Consider the following 22970-nt stretch of genomic DNA (forward strand, 5'->3'; position numbering starts at 1 on the left):
GGGGCCAGCTGATAATTTTACTACAAAGCATGAACAAGGTAGATATGGTCCTTTCCCTTAAGAAAAGTTCATTCTTGCAAGGAAGGTAGACATTAAATTAGTTAAATGAGTTTTATCAAAGAGGAGTAAGGTATTATAGGAGATGAGAAAAAAAAAAGAAAGCTCTTTAAAAGAAGTAATATTGATGAAAAAAGAAGATTGAGAATCAGAGGAAGGATTTAGGGTGGGGAAGTGTCAGGGGAAAGGACAGTGTCATATTTTCAGGGAGGAGAATGAAGAATGTTGTAGGTAAGACAATGAAAAATGAGACATTTTGAGGAACTGAAAAACTATTTTTGCATGATAGAATAAGAAGGGAGGCTTTAAGAATGCAGATGCTGTAGGTTTCAGACACTGAAAGGTCTCACAATCCACCTTTAAGAAGACAAGATTTATCTCTGTGGAGTGGACGGGAGGACTGGTGCTAGGGATTAAATCCAGGTCCTTGAATTTACCAAGCAAATACTTGACCTCTGAGCACATTCCCAGTCCTTTTTAAAACATCAAGATGGGTCGCCCTAAATCGCCCATGGTGACCTTGAGGTTGCTATACAGCCTCCCAAGTAGCTTGGATTACAGGCGTATACCACCCACTCTAACTGTCAAGATTTATCTTAAGAGCAATGAGAAACTGCATTAATCTCCCAGGGTATTTATAACAAAGTGCCACACACTTTGGGTTTAAAACAAAATGAATTTATTTTCAAATTTCTACTATAAAAAAAAAATTCCAAGATCCAAGCATGGGTCGGTCCATATTTCCTCAGAAGGTATTGGGAAAGAAACTGTTCTATGCCTCTCTCCCAGTCTCTGGTAGGCACAGTTATTCCTCAGTTTATAATATACATCACTCTGGTCCTTTGTCTTTATATTGGAGCTTCCCCTGTGTTCCTTTATATTGTCTACTCTGTGTGTTGTGTATGTGTGTGTCTACATTTTCCCTTCATTTTGGATTATGGCCCACCCTAGTGACCTGATTTCAGCTTGATTCTTTCTGCAGAAGCCCTATTCTGAGTCATTGGGGTTTAGCATCTCAATGTATTTCATTAGGGTATATGTTTAAGCACAAAAAGGAAATATATTTAATTAAGAAAGAAATGATTGTCAAAAGATGACTGTTTAGTTCTCTAAGCTCATAAAAAAGGAGGAATGCCTGAGAGGGGCTGATGGTGACAAACCTTAGTTCTTACCACACTAGGGTGGTGCCGCCTAATAAAACTGAAGTTTCCCTTCTCACTCAAAAACTTAGCCCCAAGGGAAATACATATCATCCCATAATTATCAAACCAAAAATAGCACCCTAAATAGCAGTGACTACTAGGAAATAGGCCTGTGGGAAAGAGACAGAGGAAAGTAAATGCTACCTACGCTATCTTGCTAGTATTGGGGTCTAGTTGAGCCCATCTAGATACTTTGTGGTTCTTAGCTTTATTTTGAGAGTGGGAGAAGCCTGTTCCTTTGAAGCTTGTCAACAAAAGTTCTTTGGTTTAGTATTCTAAATATTCTAAACTAATAGCTACTTTAAGCAATAATCTTAACATATTAGACCTAGTATAAAATGTGATCATAGCTAAGAAAAACTAATTTCCCAAATGATTTTCTAACTTTAAAGATTGTACAGTCTTAAGATTATCTTCTTGTAGGTAGACTGCATTTGAATTCATGTCAGGTCACTTGCCATTCAATTCAACACAATAAAATGGCCATTTTCTGTTTGTGTAGTGTGTGTATGTGAACTAGAGGATATTACAATATTCAGGGAGTAGACGCAAATGCACAACCATGTTAGGGAAGTGTCCAATTTATAGGAAGATAATGAAATGTATGTTTTATGAAGGGCAAGTGAATCTTCTCAAGGCTTATTCTTAAGGGAATCGTGTCTGCTTGAAAGAGTACACTCAGAAAGCAAAATCTATACTGTTCTACAGCAGACACTATAAAAATGCAAATGAAGGTTGAAACATGCTTTATTCATGAATTTCTTAAAGTATTGAATTTGAATCTCTTAAAAATACAAAGCTAAAGACGGTTTTCATTTAAAAAGCCAAAAAATAAAATATGTATTTAAAGGGATAAATTATACATAAGCATGATTTATAATTTATTGCCCATAAAATTTTTATCAAAGAAACAAGGAGAGTGGTATGTATGCAAATACAGGGATACAAAATAAACATATTTCTATAAGCTATGCACCTGAAAAGAAAGGGCACTTGATTTATATTGGTTTTCTCTTTTAAATGTGGTAAAAATCCAAATAATTTTTAAAGTAGTAAAGCTTAAGGTATTGCTCACATAGAGATGTGCTTTTTTGTGCTTTGGTATTAAATCAAAATATTTTGCTCTAGTAGAGCTTCCTTCTGTTCTGTTTCATATAATCTAGTTAGCGGCAGCAACATGTGCATTTACTAAGACTTTAAAGACCATTTATTTTCTGTTGCATGTACTGTTTTGGAGTCCTGGTTCCTTTCTGACTCATTTCCATAAGTGTCTTATGTTTGCAAGTCCAACATATTTAATAGTCAAGGAGGATATCAGAACCATAAAGCAGGTTCAGATTTTCTAATCCACTCCTTCTTGCCTTTAACAAGAGCCTTTGTGTGAATTATGTAAACCTCTATCTTTTCCCACTTTTAGTCTCCTCTTCAGGTTTATGATAATGAAAAAATATAGCCTGTATCTGGGTCTGTTAAAGAAAATTATAACTATAGTTCAAAACTTAATGGACTATAGCATTGGTTCAGATTCACTCAGGATTAGTTATTAGCTTCAAGAAATTGGCTACATTCATTACACCACCACACATCCATTTTGACAATATACAGTAAATAGAAAAGGAGGAGGGGGAGACACTATTTTTAAACTCATATTTCCTCCTATCACAACATGAGTAAATTTTCAGGATCTCTAACACATTATGAGGAGAATATAATGTGCATTTTTTTAAAAAAATCTTCCTTAAAGTGTGCTTGTCAAACTCTTTTGTCTTCGGAAGGTATATTGCCCACAAAAAAGTATATATTCCATACCAAAATGCAGCAACTGCTGCTAACACAGTACATGAAAATAGATGGCATTTAGAAACTGTCAGGAAGAATTGCATAAATTACAGAGCAATAACAATAACAGAGAAAATTTATTTCTCATGTAGTGTGCTGGAAAGAAAAAGAAGAAAACAATTTAAAGGGCCTTTTGTAATTGTAGTGCTTAATCTTTAATCTATCCCTTTCTACGGCCAAAATAATAATTAATACCTTTCCCTCCCTTTGCTATCATTAAATATCCAGATAAATCTAATATTATAATTTGATTACAATCACTCTATTTACCTCCAATACTCTGTCTCCACTATTGTTAAATAACTTACTTTTCTTTGTCATACTGTCTGAAATTTTACCATAAATTCAATCCTAAACAGCCTATTTCACAATGTCATAACTCTTGGTTATCAGTTACATATTAGCAGATCACTTAAATGATTCCTCGAAATAAAAGTATTGAAGGAGTAAAGAATTTGATGAGGGAAGATAAGACAATTTAGCAGCACAGGAGTGTGTGGGAATGAAAATAAGAATAAAGGATGGGAGAAAGTTGAACATGGTGCAATGGTATGGATCTTAAATGCCTCCAAAGGTCATGTTTTAAAGGTTTAATATCCTGCCTGTGGTGGTATTGGGAGATGGTAAAACCTTAAGGAGGTAGAACCAAGTAGAAGGAAGTCAGGTCATGGGAGGTGTGCCTTAAAGGGGATATGAGGACCTCTCTTTCTCCTTCTCTTTTTTCTGTTTCCCATCCCACCATGTCTTGAGCAGCTTTACTCTATCATAAGTTCCCCACCATGATGTTCCGCCTCATCACATGCCTCAAAAAATATTTCCAAACAGTTATAAAATAAAAACTTCTGAAACTGTTAACCAAAGTAAATGTTTCTCCCTTTTAAGTTGATAATTTCAGGTATTTTGTCACAGTGATGGAAAGCTGACACACATGGTATGCAAACATGTACCAGGGTAGGAAAATGAGTATATATGGCACCTGAAGATTATGTGCTGAGGTCTGAAGGCTGGTGTCCACCTAAAATGTATGTGCTTCATACTATCATGCCCAAGGTGAGTATTAAGAGGTGGAGACTTTGGGAGGTCATTAGATCATAAGGGTAGAGAACTCATGAATGGGATTGGTGCCCTTAAAAAATAGGCCCTTGTGTCCTCCCACCATATGAGGACACCGCAGAAGATGAACAAGGAAACACCCCTCACCAGACACTGAATCTGCTGGTAGCTTGATCTTGGACAGCCCCCAGTTGTGAGAAATAAGTGTGTATAAGCTACTTAGTGTATCATACTTTGTTATAGCACTCGGAACATACTAAGATGGCTAGAAAGTTTAAGCAGCAGTGCAGAATGAAAATGGACAGTGCAAATACTACATTAAGTCCTCAACATCTCTCTCCATATTGTCTTTCAGTTACTTTTAGAAATCTTTGATGAGAAACCATTCAAATCTGCATGAAGCCTGCTTCCAACATTCCCACATTTCTTTGTAGCTTCACTTTTCTGTCTTTCATTTTCTTTGGATTTTGCTCTCTTGATCAATTCAGTGTCATCAATTTTTATTTGCAAATCATTAATAGAAATGATGACTTTGTATAGGAAGGAGGAGCATACCTGCATTAAGTCTTTTTCCCCCCCTCAGTCAACAATACCCTATAGTGAATTACTACAAATATTTTAAATAGGTCTTAATTGTCTAATTTCAATGTCTCAATAATTGCCTTTTCCCTTAAAGAAATCTTTCATGTACATATGAATTATAGTTTGACAGATTCTGGTAAGGATTACCTCTTCACTGGAAGAAAACATAATCCCCACTTATATTTTCCACACTGAGTAATCATTTCTTTTTATTTAACATTGTTATCAGGATGTAATCTTTTTGAGTATAATTATCTACAGTGAGATGATGAGGAGGAAAAGGAGGAGGAGGATAAAGAAGATAATGATGATAATAGCTGTGTACATTTTTGTATTCCTACATTATTTATAAATGCTTTGACCTACTTTACTTCATTTCATCGTTACAACATCACTATGAAGTATTCTTACTCCTAGTTAATAAACAAGCAAAACTCAAAGAGATTAGAATAATCTACTCCAGAGACGATTATGCATGAAAAGTAGAGCTAAGATTAGGCCTATTATCTGATATTTTTCTACAAGGTCTTCATTACCTTGATGATGTGTCCAAATCTCTTACATAACTTGGGGGGAAAAAATAGTAGAAAAGACCTAATATTTAGGTTGGGTAGTAATTGAAAACAGAGAAAGGATGCAGAGAGGAAATAATCAAAGACACATTTTATTATTATTATTGTTTTTTACCATTTTAGAGTTTATAAAGGCATAAGAGAATCTTAATCATTATATTACATTATAATGTATATTGAGTCTTCAGCCCAGTATTTTTCTGTGGGTCTTCTCTCTCCAATATCCCAGAAAAGCAATCACTTCATCTCTGTATGACTTTAGTGATGGGAAACATCCCAGCTCAAAAGAAGCTCTTGCTACTTTTAAATGCTTCTAATCACTAGGTTGTTTCTCTTTAAATTGAGAACAAGTTTTTGTATTTGTTCTAGAGCTACATTCTACAGACAACTAAATAATTTTAAATCTTCTTAGACCCCTGTTGACAGTTATCCTGTCTCCTCTAGATCTCTTGACAAACTTACAGTGTTGCAAGACTCTTCTTTAAGCTTAACCAGCCAAATGGTATCATGGAACACCAATGGGAACTCTCTTTGGGTCTCTTTAAAATGCCCTGTGACAGCTACTTTCTCCTACTTCCCTGTTATTTCATCAGATTATTTCAGATAAGTTTTCAGGAACGAAAGACCCCCAAATTTTAGTGACCTACACAAACCAAGACTTATGTATTCTTCCGGTTGAATTTTGGTTGGGCACCTGCAGCATGCCTTCAGCTATGTGCTGTCGATCTTGCCACCTGGGATGCAGATGGGTGCACAGCTCCTATTTCATTCTCAATGGCAAAAGGAAAGGCATACTAGCAGAACCTCCCAATAGCTCTTAAAGCTTCATTCCAGTCTACCATGTCACATCCTTTTGCATTCCATTGGCAGAAGCAAGTCTAAAGTAAAGAACGCTTTTCTCACAAGAAAGCACCACAAATCAAGTGGCTCCCCCTGAAAGATTATATATCTCTGTCAATTGCCATAGAACAGCACTGTCTGCTGTAAGAGATGTACCTTAAATGTCAGAGATGATTTTTCTGATAATTGAGAATAATATGCAATCTACCACAGTTAGACGTTGTCATAAAAATCATTTCTGACATTTAAGGTATGTTATTGATAATTCCTGGCTTCCCTGCAGCAATTCACCTATCGTCACTTTCATTATGCTGTTCCCTCTGGGCAGTCTAGTCTCAACTGATAACATCTGTGACTAAAAGGCATTTCCTGAGAAAAGTTGTCATTTTATGGGCATGGATTTCAAATACACTGTTTCTCTTCCTGGCATCATCTGGTACTTGGACGCCAGTGAGTCATTGGTGAGTCAACTCACTAAACCCTGGGGCCTTACCTTTGAGGTCATTGCCACCTTCTTCCACACATAACCGTTGGTATGTGCTTAGGCACCAGCATCACTGAGGTGTTTAACATACCACTTTTCTTTCACCATCCTAAGAAATCTTAGAATGTCTGTCATTCCCTTAAAATGTGATTCATGTAGCTGGACACAAAGTTGAAGAGAGTGAGTTTACTTTTTTGTTCCGTGCACTGTATTTCCAGGAACACGCACTGACAGTCTGGTCTCCCCTTGTTCTTTACATGAGACCTACAATAATGCATCTCTAATTCATTTGTGGTTGTCATAGATCATATTAATTTGTGTCAATCTCAGAGTTATGCAGGTCCTAAAAATTGTTTTTACACAAAATACCCTAATTCACTAATTTGAATTTCATTCTAACTGAAGTTCAGTTGTTTTGTCTTTTAAATTTTTTAGGATAAGGGTAGAGCATTATTCATTGAATTTCTTCTTTGATTCAGGGCATTCTTCAAATGTAGAAAAATCTTTAGAATACAAATATGCACCCAATGTATTTACTTCCAATATAAATTTGTGTCATTTATAGACAAAATGATCGTGGTTTCTGTTTGTTCAGAAAAACTATTGCTGAAACTGGAGAATGGGACATTTTTAAAGGAACAGAGCTTTGAAACACATTGTGCAAAACCTTACCATAGTAGACAATGATCCATTAATCAGCAATCATCTGTCTCTCAACTCCCTGTCCTTTACCAATATCAGTGTGTTCTGCATCTTATCCACAGAGATACAGTGACAGGGCTGTGAGGGCTGTTGCACTGTCACCATCTTATCTGTTGCCGGAATCAGTTCTGCTGGGATAATAGACACTACACAGATTTCCTCTCCCTTCCTTCTCCCTACTTCTTACCAAAGCCGGATATGCTCTCAGTGGAACAGGACAATCTTTCAAACGTTCATGAATTACTATGTTAAATGCATTGCTAACATCCATATGTATTATGTATAACTTGTCTTAAACTACCAATCAGAAATGAAAATGAGATTAATCTATAATGAATTCACAAACCATTTCTTTAATAATGATTGAATGGCCCTTTGATTTTCACCCTCCTACTGATTACAAATTTGAAGCTTTTTGTATATTAACATTTCCTAATCCTCGTCGAGTTCATGGTACTTTTGGTTTTAATTTCACAATTTTATTTATTAGCTGGAAATTTTTTAACTGCCTGATTGGAAGCCAAACCACCACATTACATTTCTTTCACCAAACTGGCAATTACTTTTTCAATTTACTAGAATTATTTGTGATGAAATGCAATTTGTTTCATCAAGGTTTCCTCTAAAATATTAGCTACTTCTGTCCTAGTTTTAAAATTGTTATGTTTATATTGTCAAAATATATGCTTTATACCTGGAATCCAAGACAGAGCATTGATATCTGTACCTGAGTTTGTTGTGACTCAAGTTAAGCATGATCAGTCAAGTCACTCAGAACAATAGAGCATGAGACAAGCAGCCAAGGCAGCAAGGTGATGCAGTCACAGTGACAGAAGACTGGACACCCCACCAAGGGAAAATAGCAGACAGACACACTGAAAGGACAGAAATGAAAGAAAGAGAACTCCAGGACGGGAGAAGCAGTTTTTTTAACCCCCCTGGCTGCAGACTTATAGGATTGAACTATCTACCTGTGGAAATTTGATGTGACTCTGTTTCCTGTTGGAGACAAGGTATTTTCATTCATTCAAGAAATTGTGATATCTTTTTAGAAAAATAAACCCCACTTCCCTGGACAAAATGAAAAAAATTCATATTAGTCCTGGTTTCTGAGGACTTGAGCTAGATAAGATTGAAGTAATTCATTTCTCTCTCTCTCTCTTTCCCTGTTGCTTGCTCCCCCTTGTTCTTCCTCTCTTTCTCTCTCCCTTCCTCCCCTACACTTCCCTTTCTCTTTCTCTCCCTGTCTCTTCATTTTTCTTTCCCCCCCCCCTTTCTCTCTCTCTCTCTCTTTCTCAAACACACACACACACACACACACACACACACACAATTTCTGTTTCTTAGGACTTCTGTAATGTCTTTGTCCTGACTAGGACTCCAACCCTGATAGACCAAATGTTAAAGCAGTGCCTAATAAATAACTTTCTTCTTTTTTCCTGACTTCAAAAATCTGTTATTTCACTGATATGTGACCTGTATTTTGATTATTTTAGTATCTAATAATTTGCCTGGTGTACATACAGATATACACACACAAAGTTATAGAAGGATATAGCTATGCTCTCTGTGTATGTCATTGAATGTTTATTAGTGAATATACATGCCCATGAATACAACTTAACTACTTTGTAGTGAAGATGAGGATAGAGATGCTTACAAAGTACTCAGTCTTTGGGCTGGTACTTATGTAATGCTCATTATACCTTCATGCAGGGATTCTTCATAAGAACAAAACCTTCTCAAACTGTCAGTCTTAAACTGTTTCACACCCTTACATTCTACTAATTGAAATACTTGATATTTCTTAGAAGCCGTGTAGCAGAGTGTGTGTGTGTGTGTGTGTGTGTGTGTGTGTGTACATATACATATATATGTGTGTATATTGTTTAACTTTAAAGATTAGATGCAGCTGTAATAAGTATATCTATTATACAGTAAATGCCTATCAAAATCTCACAGGATGAGGTAAGAAAAAAAGGTGTTAACCTAAATAACCAGTACGTCTTTCAAATATCCTATAGAAAAATGCAAATGAGTTCAAATGAAGTAACTGATTTTGTAAGTCTGCCAATGTAAGAAGGATTCTGAAAGGGAACTAGGAGTAATCTCAAAAGTATTAGAAAGGATTTTGAGGGGAGCCGGAACTTACAGTGTAGGGAATGCAGTGATAACAATTAGTTAGAATATGTGGGAGGGATTGTACCCCATTTATCCTAGGCTTTCAATTATGCCAATAGCAAAACTACAGAATAGACAAAATGTGCAATTAAGATGTAAGCAAAAGGTGATGGTTATCTGTTGCTGACTTTCACTGAGCTTTAACTTTGAGTCAAGAACTACATACATAGTGAAAAGCATTATCAAGTAAATTCAAACACATACACACCCCACTTACAAATCAAATAAAAACCTAAACAACTTACATTGATCATTATCTTCATTTTATTTATAAGGAAACAGACACCAAATTCAAACAGGAGTAAGATGAACAACTTAGATTTGAATCCAAGGGTATGTCACTCCAAAGTTCAAGGTCTTTATCACTGAGCTGTGAATAATTTCTTCTTAATAATGATTCAACTCCTATTAATCATAAATGAGAACTTACATATTTTCATTCTATGATTCTTAAATCTTAAAATCACACCACAAAATACCTTATAAAGAAATAAAAATGATACTTACTTATACTCCAAGATAATTTTCCTCACTAAAGCCATTTTAAAATATATGATTATATTACAATCTAAAATTTTATTAAATTATTAAAGATGTTTTATTTTAAATAATGTAATTAATAACTCCATTGCTCATAAAATGCCAAAAGGATTCATTCATAATTATAACCAAATCCATATATCCTACCAAAAAAATAAGTAGTGTAATTATTTTAAAGTCATCGGTTTGTTAGCTTTTTTCCTTCCTGTAATTTTGTCTGAGTGTTTGCCACTTTACGGGCTGCTGTCCAGAAAAGATTGACAGGTATGGTAATGAAGTACAAAGAATATGCAAATTGAAGCACTGAATTAATAGCTATGTAAATATAATGTTTTTACTTAACTCAGTTCTAAATCAGCACAGTTTTATTCATTTATGAGAAATATGCTATACACATTCTCCAAAGTAGAGGCATGTTTTAACATTATTGCTTACACCAGTAGTCAGGTAAAGAACACTTCCTGTGGTCCTTTGCATTTCTCTAAATCCTTTCATTATGAGTGAAATTAGGTCTTATGTAATTCACAAAGTTTTTCTAGACCATCTCTATTCCACTTAATTGCCACTTAACATAAATTGTCTCATCTCTTTTCTTAAGTATTTAGATGATGATGATGATGATGATGATGATGATGATGATTTTTAACAACAAATTAGCTTTTATGAAGTAATTATTCAATATTTATTGGAGTAATTTCTCAAATCCCTTGGAAAGACTTGAGAACATCTGCTTTTACTACCTGCCTTTCTTTTTCTTCCAATATTGCTATTCATACCAGTTTTGCCCTCAACTCTAAACTTTCCCTTAGATAATGCAAATAGGCAAAAATCAATGGGCATAATTTGCATTAAAATATATTTAGAGATAGCTGACTGTTCCTTTTGTCCATGCTAATTTCATCTTGGTAATTAGCTGATATTTTCAATACAAAACTAATAAGGAGAACTCTAAAAATCTTGGACATTATAATTCCATTTATTTCCCATATCAAGAATGGTAATTTTAGTAAAATTGTTTACTTGTTTTTCAATGTGTTATTTATATGTTATTTATAATTTCAAATTCATTAAAAACCTTCATTAACTGAAAATTTAAATTAATCATTTTATAGTTTTTTTGCTTTGAGTAATATAAAATGGCACAGTTTTTTTTTTCTAAGTTGAGAAGCATGTAACATTTTACGAAGAATTCCCAAATATAATTAACATCTTGAAATGCTGATGTTAAAAGGATTAAGTTTTAGCATTTGAAAAATTGTTAATGTGTAATTACTTACCCCCTGTTACCATCAGATCAATGAGTATTACCATAAATACTGGTATATGTGCCAATTATTGTACACAAATCAATGACTTCCCTAAACCTTTATCAATTCTTTCTAGTTATTTCCATTCCTACAAAATTCACATTTTTATAATTATACAGTAATGTTCTATACCACATAAGTTAGATTTATTTTATCTAAATGCCATAAAAGGTCAAATTCTATACAAGTTCTCTATCTTCTAGAATATATAATATTTAGGTTTGTGAAAGATATACACATGTTGACTGACTCAGGGAAAACTATCCTTTTGTTTCCTCAATAATTTTTAGATGTCTGTTCAGTAGATTTTGGCAGAGATGTGGGAGAACATGAGTTCAATTTATGACCACTATTGGCACCTTAGTAGTGGATTATGAATGCTTTATTCATTATGATGTGCTCAGTTTTTAATGAACAGAAGTAAGTGTGTAAGTAAAAACCATGTTCCATAACAAAGTGTTATTTCTAATAATGTAGTTCATTATGAACTCACTAGCCATACTAGGTTACAAATTTGCATGAGGAATTCATAATTCACAGATTATTTTTTCATTGAGAGCAGTAGTATTCTTAACAGAAGCTACAGATATGATGAGGAAAAATAGTAAGTGGCACCACGAAGCTGTCACCTAGGTAAAGAGTCTGAATTATTTGTATTTCCATGATGTTTTTGAATTCCATATCACTTTCCTAATGAAATGTGGTATACATTTGATTTCAAGAAAATTATTTGAAGTTAGTATTGCATTCTGTGTTGTTATAAATTTCCATTAGTATGGAAAATTAGATAACAACATAAAATTAGATATAGGATTCCATCAGAAATTTAATACATTGGTACGTATACATCTATGTTGAATTCTCTTCATTTGTATATTGTCATACTTATCACCTGTTCCAATTCAAGTTTATACAGGAATTTCTAGTGGTCTTATACACTAATGAGGCAAATTATCCAATCATTGCACGCTATTTGCAAAGAGATGTCTCATGGATTCCTTCTGATTATCAATCTTTCAAAATATGTAGAGATTTAAGATTTGGTCCTATTGAAAGAAATGATAATAGGAGAAATGGTCCAGTCTTATTAAATTTCTCTATTTGTGGAGAAAACAGACTAATGCAAATGGCTTCATGTTAGCATCTTTATATAAATCATGCAAAATCGAAAGCCATTTATTCATATCACTGCTAAATTGCTAGGATGATTTAGAAAATGGGACTCAAATGAGGTTAGTGGGAAAGTTCCATGTAATAGTGATTCTTGACTAAATTTGACTTAGAGGGAAAATACTGTTTATTAATTCAGAATCCATTGGTAGCAAAATTTATACATTTTAAAGTAGGATTGTGTTTATTAAGCATCATTTATGAAACAGGTCTTTTCAATGCACTAGTTTTTTTTTTTTTTGCAAGGCGTACCAGGAATTGAACTCAGGGGCACTTGACCACTGAGACACATCCCCAATCCTGTTTTGTATTTTCTATAGAAACAGTCTCACTGAGTTGCTTAGCACCTCGCTTTTCTTGAGGTTGGCTTTGAACTCTTGATTCTCCTGCCTTGGCCTCCCGAGCCACTAGGTTAATAGACAAGTGCCACCGCACCCGACTGCACTAGTTTTGTTGTCGTTGTTCCTAATAATAAGAAAAGATCTCCATATTTTTAAAAGGAAAAGAAGCCTGAGGTGGTAGGGCACACCTGTACTCCCTGTGACTATGAAGGCTAAGGCAGGAGGATCACAAGTTTGAGGCTAGCTTCAGCAATTTAAGGAGACCCTGTATCGAAATAAAAAATGAAAAGGACTAAGTATGTGCTCAGTGGCAGAGTGCCCCTGGGTTCACTCTTCAGTACAACAAAAAAGTAACTAACTAAATAAATAAGTAAATAGTATTATGTGACCATAGGAAAACTTATTTACATGTAAGGGAAGTAAATGAAAAGTGCTGCTATTGCTATAAAGCTCAAGTTAACTCAAAGCCAAAATAACATTTGTATTTGTGTAATTATTTCCATTCTACAATTATCTTGGTCATCCTCAGGACAGTTTTTTTCTCTGAAATTATTACTATTTCCATTTTATTGGTAATGAAAGTGTGGTTCAAATTATTCAAAGGAAACTAAAAAGTGGAAGAGTCTGAATTCAAGTTTTCTGATTCCTGGTTTTGCTCTTTCCTACATATATGCCCTGGTCACAAGAAGAGCCTGGAAATACATCTAATTTGATACAGCAATTAAGTGAACTCTTAAAAACCAGAGGGCCCAATGGAAATCTATTAGTGCATATAATTAGTCAGGCAGCCAAATAGCTTTCTTCTCCCTTGGGGGTCCCTCATTCTGTCTGATTGTTTCAAATTCTGCTGATGAGTCATTGTATGCCATTTTATACGGTCCCTTTGTTTCTTTTTTAATTTTTTTGTAAGATGACGGAAACTAGCTGACAAAATTAGACATAACCAAGAGGGTCATGCTGTGAGTTTTTACCTCAAAAAGTATCCCTTTCCTTTTAATACTAAAAAATAAAATCAGATTTTAAAATATGTTCTTGCTGAAATGCAAATTTCTTTTAATATGAATATGATTCACATGGATGTTGCCATCCTATGGTGGAGGGTGGTGAATGCAGGGGGTGGTATTCTTAGACCTTTCACAATCCTACAGTGGTGTGGCATTTTTTTTCTGCCACTGTCCATGGTGAAAGGAATTAATTGACATAAGCCACACATCTAAGTGTATTTTGATTTAGCACTAGTCAGAATTTGACATACTTTGCTTCAAAAAGACCAGGTGCTGTATGTAGGAGGAATCAGGAAGGAGTAATGAGTTATGGCTGGTCATCTTTTTCATATTAAAATAGAACATTGATCACTGTATATGAGCTTCACACACTAGTAGATGAGACTTTGGAAGAAGCTGTAAATGTAAAATGAAAATTTACCAAACCTCTTCTGATTTATTTTCATGCATTACTTGTAATTCATACCTCATTGCAAAATAACAATTCAACTCAAGTGCTATACAAGTGAACACAATAGGTGTTCACTGGATTGCTCCAGGCGAAACAGAAGGTGTTGCATCCTGACCACACACCACTCCATGACAGTACTCTTGGCAAAAGGCAAAATATCAGAAAGAAAATCCAGATGGTTCCTGATTTATAATGCTTTGAATTAAGAGTTTTTCAACCTCATGATGGAACAAAGGCAATATGCATTTGGTAGAAACTACTTTGAATTTTGAATGCTTATCTTTTCTCAGGCTAGTAATATGTAGTATGGTCAATACTCTCATGCAAAGCTGGGTAATTGCAGTAAGTTTTAGCTTTCCATCAGCAATGGGATCTCAAAGGTGAACAAGTGATACTCAGCAGGGCACTGTGTTGCTCAGTTATGAAGGTAAGCTGATTAGTTGTAGTAAATGTTTTGACTTAACCATATTTTCAACTTACAATGGGCTTATCAGGATCTAACTCTAGCATAAGTCAAGAAGCATCTGTAGTTGTATTTTTCTTTGAAATTATTATTAATTTCCATGGAACTGGGTACTCCTGCCTTGCCATGTAATGCTAGGACTAAACTGGCAGGAAGGTGGAAGCCTACTTATTTATTTATTTGATGATATCTCACTCCAGAAATGATTTTTGGAAACTTAAAGAAAAATTTGCTTTCTATAAGAGTGGAAAATTACACAATTTAAATAATTAATGTATTTTTCCAACACAGTTCTAAGCATCCCGCATGAGGTAAGAAAAATGAACAGGCTTTTCTTTTTCTGAAACCCTACAAAGTTTGATTGGTGATGGAACAGAATATTTCTGCGCAGACAGGTTCTTAATTGAGTTGCTTTGCTGTATGTGCATTTCCAAAAAAAATAGAGTATGTGTTCAATTTTAAGAGTCGCATCTTGGTCTAGTTTTCTCTAATAGAAATCTATCATGTCTCATGCATTGCTTAAATTAAGAAAGATGACTTTTAAACATGTACTTTAATTTTGTTATTTATTCACACATATCTTGCCTTGCTCCACAAAGTGTTTGAGGCAACCACATGCACATACATAATTTTTATTATATTTAGTATATTATCAAGTTCATGGAGCAGGTCAAACACCACTAAAGAGATACTTATTTCTTATGCAAGTAGAATAAGAGCCACTATGGTTATTTATTCACAATTGAAATTTGAGAATGGAGATAAATTTATAATCTGGCCACTATTATCATCACCTTCATTCCTTTATTGAATGTATTCTAAACCTTAATGATACAGATAATAAAATATGTTCAATTCTACCCATTAACTAAAAACGTATACAAGTTGGTTTTTTAAAATATAATAATCAGAAAATTTTATTTGTGAGTCAATGTGAATATAGATTTCAGTTTTAGGTAGGTCATTTCCTGAAGCATCAAAAGAGAACCAGGCTTTTATACAGTGGTACAGTTATGAGGTTGAATTCCTTACCCCTAAAAGCATGGTGAGGACTTAAGTCCAGTACCTTACAATGTGAACCTATTTGGAAATATCACTGTGCTGATGTAGTTAGTTAAGGTCACACTAGAGAAGGGTGGGCTCTTAATTTAGTATGACTAGTCCTCATAAGATAAGAAGACAAGCACACAGAGACAAGAAGTCTGTCTGAAGATGGCGTCAGAGAGTAGAATCACACTGTCACTATCAAGGGGTGCCTGGGCCACCAGGAAACACAAGCAAGGAAGGCCCCTACCCTGAGGCTTGGGGAGGCAGGCATGGCCCTGACCACACCTTGTGAGATAATAAATTACTATTGTTTTATGATACTCACTGTGTAGTACTTTGTTACAGTGACCTTAGAAAGCAAAGACAAGGATGAAGAGTTCTGAAAATGAAAACATGCTATTTAAAAAAGACAAACATTCTATAAATTTAGTGTTAAATGAACTTTTTTCCATTTTGAGAGACTATATTTGCATAAACTTTTATTTAAACCCAGTTCTATAATTGTCCTAGCTTATTATATTATTGCTGTTAATCTCGTGGTATGCCTGATTTATTAAATGACCATTTTATTAGATCTTTCATTTTTATTTTCATTTGGAGTTTCCGATCTCAAACCCCTTTCATTCCCAGCATTTCAAGATAGAGGTAGTAGAATTACAACTTCAAGGAGTAAAGTTGATTTAGTATGTTCAACTAAATTTATATTACGCTTTTATAGATTGCTTTGCCTTCATGACTTTATCTGTTTCCCATCTGTTCATATCAGGGATCATCCCCTTATGTTCAATTGTCTAGCATAATTTCCATTTCCAAGTATTCTTTCCTTTATTTCTAATAATTATATAAGATAATTTTAAGAAATTTCACTCTTGAGGAACATTTTTCTAAAATTGCATATACACCATATTTGGGAAGTTTATGTTTATGCACAAATGTTTAACAGAAATGCTTTTGTGTGTTGATTAGTCATATATATTTATGTTTTAATTTGACCAAAGTTCTTTTATTGAAAATTAAAACAAAATTATGTCACATATGTATCTCCCTTTATGCTTATCTTTGAAATGATCTCTGTATTAAAATTTTCACGATATATTTGGCCAAGATCTGAGGGAGGTCCATGTAGTGATTATTTCTTTCATTTAATTGAGTGGGCATGCAGCCTTTGAGGGGGAAACATGCATGTGAATCCAGAATCCTGGCTCTAATTAGAGAAACTAACAGCAGAACTGTTGAAATGCACCTGAGCCACATGTGTGGCCTTGGACAACAAACACCTTTTTTAAAAACAATTACAGAATTAATTCCTAACTAAACAATAGACATCTGGCCACCATGAACAAATGTTTCAAGGAATTGCAGTAATGAAGAAATTGCCCACTATTGGATCTTATATCTGGCTATAATTTCATCTTGATGTTGTGTGACAAAGTAGTAGTGATACATGCATAAAAGCATATTGGCACTTTATTGTAACATATCTTTCTAAAATTTATTACAAGTTTAGGTAACTTTTTTTTCCCTCTTCTTTCAGGACAGTAATAGAAGATTGAGCCCTATGGAGTCATTCTCTAACCTAGTTTATTCACTGAGAAAATACCCCTAGTGTGATAGGCGAAATGATGGTTGCTCAAAGATGTCTCCATCCTAATCCCAGGGATCTGTTGCTTCTCAACATGGCAAAAAGAACTTTGCAGATGTGACAGAGTTAAGAACCTTGAAGTGGGGCAATGATCCTGGATTATTTAGATGCATCTTTAAATCAGAGCCTCTTTATATTATAGCCTGTGGTCAGAGAGAAATACATGTACCTAGATGAATGACCAGAAAGATGCAGTCTTGCTGGCTTTGAAACCAGAAAATGTGACACAGGAGTAAATGAATGCTGGAAAAGGCAAGGAAATAATTTTTTCCTAGAGCCCCTGTGAAGTAACACAGTCCTCATGACACTTGATTTTTGTCCACTGAAACTCGCACTGGAACTTCCAAGTTAAAAATTGTAAAATAATAAATTTGGGTTGATTTAAGCCACTAAGACTGTTTGTGGTAATTTGTTATAGCAGTCACAGAAAACTAATATACCTTAGTTGACACCTTTTCAAAAATACACGATTATTCTTTAGATTTTCTATATAAGCTTCAATTGGTTGATATCTCTTTTAATGAAATTCAGACCATGGCAACTAGTATGAAAATATTATTTTGAATCCCTTCTCCCTAAGTTAGTAGAATTGAATATGTTTAAATTTTGTATATAACACTGAATTATGAGTTGCAAAGACTAGTACCCAATAACTTAAAAACTGAATATCAGTCCTTTGAAAAAGTCCATTTCAGTGAAGCTAAATTATTTTCCCTGTTAGGATAATTTCTAAGAAATAAAATACAGTGACACTGACTGCCCCAGAGTTCCCACCTGAAATTAAGAATGGATAACATGAAACACTATTACACAATGTGTCCAGCAGGGGCAGCAGTGTGGAACACCTTTTCCACCATACCCAGATGGAGATATCTGACCCTAAACTGGCTCTTGTATGAATTCATTTCATTTTATCATTGGCAAACACTTAGTATATAATCCTTGAAAGACAGAGATAAATTGGGTTGTACGTGGTAAGAATCAGGGAAAGAATATGGGGTATGGCAAGGACTTTTTAATTTAATAGTATGTTAAATAGAAGCCTGATCACAGTAAAAGTTTTAACATAGTATTAAGCAAAACCATAGCAGAAGCTCGAAGTAGAATGTGATGTTCCATTAAACCCACCATGACTAACTTAATGCAACTATTAATTGTGTTTATTTGTAATTCATGTATTGTTACAAAAGTGTGCATTTCCGGTTCAAATGCTTAACGGGAGGGGATTGTGAAACAGCAAGTGTTCACTAGGATTGTCCTAGTTGGAGCAGGATGTGTGAGTCACTCTGACCATATATTACCCTACTACCAACATCTTTTCAGTAGCAAATTCTAAGAAAGAAACAGATGCATGCTGTACCTAGGAAGGCTATGTTTCCTTACATAGGGATGTTGGTAAATGTTTAATAAGCAGCAGCCATATATGGAGGTAGGATGGGGAAATATGTTTTAACTGCATTTATGATTTCTATAATGCAAATAGTTCTACTGTGAATAATTTCAGCATATCTTACCAAAGTCCCTGACTGTGGAGTTGAGAAGAGATGCACACAATCAGTCCCAGCAATCTGGTAGGCACTGACCCTAGCACACTGATAGCAGTTTCTGGATCCAATTCTAGAAACCACCTACACAGGATGGAGGCAGAGCCATGTGTGACTGGATTTATGGATATCAGCAATGACTATCATACAGCAGAAATTAGAAGACCCTCCTTCGTGCCTTGGTGCTACCTATGACCCACAGATTCTAACATCATCTGTGGGCAGAAAGAGTAGTTGGGTGACTGTGGAAATTTATTCAACTAAATATTAAAATACTATATTATTTTTATTAAAATTTATTTTAAAAGCTCAAAATTAAAGATTCATTTATTGGTTTTGTGCTTATTATATGAATTCAAATTTTGGATGAACATAGTTTACTGGGAGAGAGGGGAATCCTACTGAGTAAAGAAACTTAGGGAACAAAAATGAACTTAGATGGAGTTATGAGATTTCGATACTACCACCCAGCATTGATCAAATTTAAAATATTTGTATTTGTAAACAACTGTCTTGTAATTTGCTCTAATTTTCCTACAATGGCATTACATGTGTTTATAAGTGAGAGTTTTAAATTTTAACTATATTTTCTTTAGGTCATTTGGCAAAACTTATTCTAATTATTCAATAAATGAATCACCAGTAACATCCAATTTCAAAGCATTTAAAAAAATAAAATTATTATACAAAAGTTTGCAAGCAGAAAGACATTAAAATGCATTCCTACAAAAGCAATGAAAGAATTAACACATTAAAACAACAGAAATAATATATGATTTAATTTTGAAAATTTTGTTTAGTAATTTGGAATATATTAATTCAGGAAAATGATTTTTTTCATGGAACTTCTATTTTTAATTTGAAAATTTATTTACTGAACATACATGGAGTTGAGATTGAACATGGATATGAATTTGACAAAAATTGCAATGAATCATGAATAGTGAAAACTTAATCTGACACATTTTTTATTTAAAAATACTTTTTGAGGGAAGGTTTATGATTGGAAGTGAAAAGACAGTTACCTTTGAAAATATTTGTTCTGAAATAATGATAACTTTGAATATGAAAAGAAGTAGAATTGAGAATAACCTCTATTTAGCAGAATATTTTCTGAACTTGCATGTACCTCACTACCTATAGAAAAAGTATTTCCTCAGTTAAACATACGATGGCATATAGGATGACTACAGGGAATTTTAATTAAGTAACAAGATGATTTAAAAATGAAATTTCAGAAAAATGCCAATAACTCAGGATTAGAGACAAATGAATTAAAGTATATGAGTACCATTTGTAGCAAGAATAACTCATGCATATGTTAACTTTAATGTTCAATCAATTTTTTAAAAGTTTGTCTAAGTTAACCTCAATATACATGGTATATATTATTTTTATTTTTACACATGAAATTTTTTTCAAATTATGTTATTTGAAACACCAAACAATATTATAAAGCCAGTTAGGTACCCATAAACATTTCAAAACATGAATTAATTTTAATTATTTTTATGCCAGCTTTCACTTTTAGGATTGTTTTCATTTGGATGACCAATCATGTTTTTTTGCTACTCTAGGGTATATTAACTTCTGTTATCCTCCAATCCAGGATAAATTTCTTTCCTTACTTCATTGATCTCAAAATCATATCTCACCCCCTCCCCCTACCACTATTCCATACATGAGAGCTGCTTATCACATTTACCAGTATCCCTAGGGACCCAACACATCAACTCCTATTCCTATAGTCACTTACCATTGGTGCACCAGTGAGAATAGAATTCAGGAAATGGGAGAAAGAATCATTGACTTCAGGTCAAGCAGCTTCTGCCTGTTACCTGTCTGGGAGTACACTGTGCATTGGTTTAGAAGAAGAGGTAGAAAATGCAGCCAAGCATACAAGCTATCATTTGCTGTATTCTGCAATTTATGTCTAACCATAAAACAATTCCTCCTTTTCTTTGCAGTCTTTCATCTTCCATTGTTTTCTTTTCCCCTTTATTCTAGTAACATTTCCCTTCTACTACCTTGAACCACTTGGGAGATGACTACCCTAGAGTCATTACTCGAGTCTAAGAAATGCTACTTTCAATTAGTGATCATTCCCCAACTTCAATAAGTCTATGATATACAAGTTAAAATAGAAGCCACGTAAGTTCTGCCTTAAAGAAAGGCTTTTGAAGGCCCAACTAGAACTACAGAGCTGATAGAACCACCACATATATTGCTTGCAAGGAGTTACCCTACTGACTTTTGAAAAAGAGTGATCAGTTAGCTTTTGTTAAAATGTAGACATACTCAAACTAATTCACAGAAAATCCTTATAGAAGTGTATCCTGTCCTTATAATGTCATCACAAAATTTATCACAGCATTCTGTTTATACTCTAGTATAGCAGATCTTTGCTTTGTAATATTAGTGTCTCTCTCTCTTTCTTTATTCTTCTTTCCCCTCTCTCTCTCTCTCTCTCTCTCTCTCTCTCTCTCTCTCTCTCTCTCTCTATCTCTGTCTCTAGACTCAGCAATTCAAGAATTGTGATCTTACATTAATCTCTCTATCCCCAGAGCTTAGTATAGTTTGGGCATAAAATAGGCACTCAGTAAGTAATTGGGAATGAAGGAATCATGAATTCAATCATATATACAAATTCTCATATCACAAACACTCCAGATGCTTGAAGACTATAATGAATTATTTGCTTCATTGTTACATGGTCTTTTGCAAGTCATTTGCCATGGGGAAGCCTCTCTTTGCTTCGTTATTATCATCTTGGCATTGATAAACAGTGTACATGCAACATGTGACCATTTTTAGAATGATCAAGACTCTATTCTGTAAGATTCAGGCATGTGTTTAGTATTTCTTAGTAACTCTATAGCTTAAATTTCAAATGTGACTTAAAATATAAAACTTGATGTAAAGGAAAATATTTAACTTCATAACCACAAGATGCTTTTAAAAATCAATCACCAGGACAATCTCCTCAATTATCAAATGAATCAGCTCTTACTCAGGGAGCTTACTTCATCTTAGTTCGGAGGATTGGTTAATAATGAGGTAAAGAAATAAATTCAGCCTCTTAAACTTTAATTTTTCCATGATGTCAGAAGTTAACTGAAGTTGAAAAAAAGAAAAGAAACAGACATACACATAAAAATGATGGAGAAGAAATCAGTGTTCAAAAAATATACAGAGAGAGATTATATCATATATTACTCTTTAACATTTCAGTGCAAAACTTTTCATAAATTATTTTACATTAAGTAAATTCCGGTCATTTGAATAAATTCATTATAGGTCAGCTTCTCCAGAAGATAGACTTTGAGCTTCTGAGATTGAGCTTCAGGAAGATTTGTGCGGGGAGTCTTCCTAAAACAGCATCTGTGAGCAATTGAGGGGAATCAGACTGGGCAAATCGAGTTTAAATGTTGCAAGGACAGCCCACCTAGTGGGGTATTATGGGGCTTGTGTGCTCCTTCAAAGCTGCCTGCAACTCAGGCAAGGAAGCTAGCCTTTGTTCCCCCACAAGGGTTAATCAACACTCAAGCTGAAGTTAATCATTAGGAAGGAGTTCATTCTCCCCATGATCTTCAGCTCTCAAGCTACCTGGCAACAAGAGTAATAAAAATTTGAGCACTGAAGGGAAATCTGAGCAATTCACCAGAGTACAACCTATTTTGCCTTCTCCTTGTCACTCAGATCCACCCACTTGGGTCATAAATTTACCTCACTTATGAACAGCTACTTCAGGACTCAAGTTTTTCTGTTTTTTTAAGAAAACTCAGCAAGGGTAGTTGGAGCACCTACAGATCCTACCACCACAGCTGGTCAGGAGACAACGACTGATATTATTTCCCTCCTCCATTACCCATTCTAGATTCATCTCTGTTAAAAAGAGAGGCTTACTTGGTAACTTCAATCCGTATCCCTCAGGACTGATGGAAAAGAG

Source organism: Sciurus carolinensis, chromosome 9 (genome assembly GCF_902686445.1).
Source record: "Sciurus carolinensis chromosome 9, mSciCar1.2, whole genome shotgun sequence".
NCBI classification, from domain to species: Eukaryota; Metazoa; Chordata; class Mammalia; order Rodentia; family Sciuridae; genus Sciurus; species Sciurus carolinensis.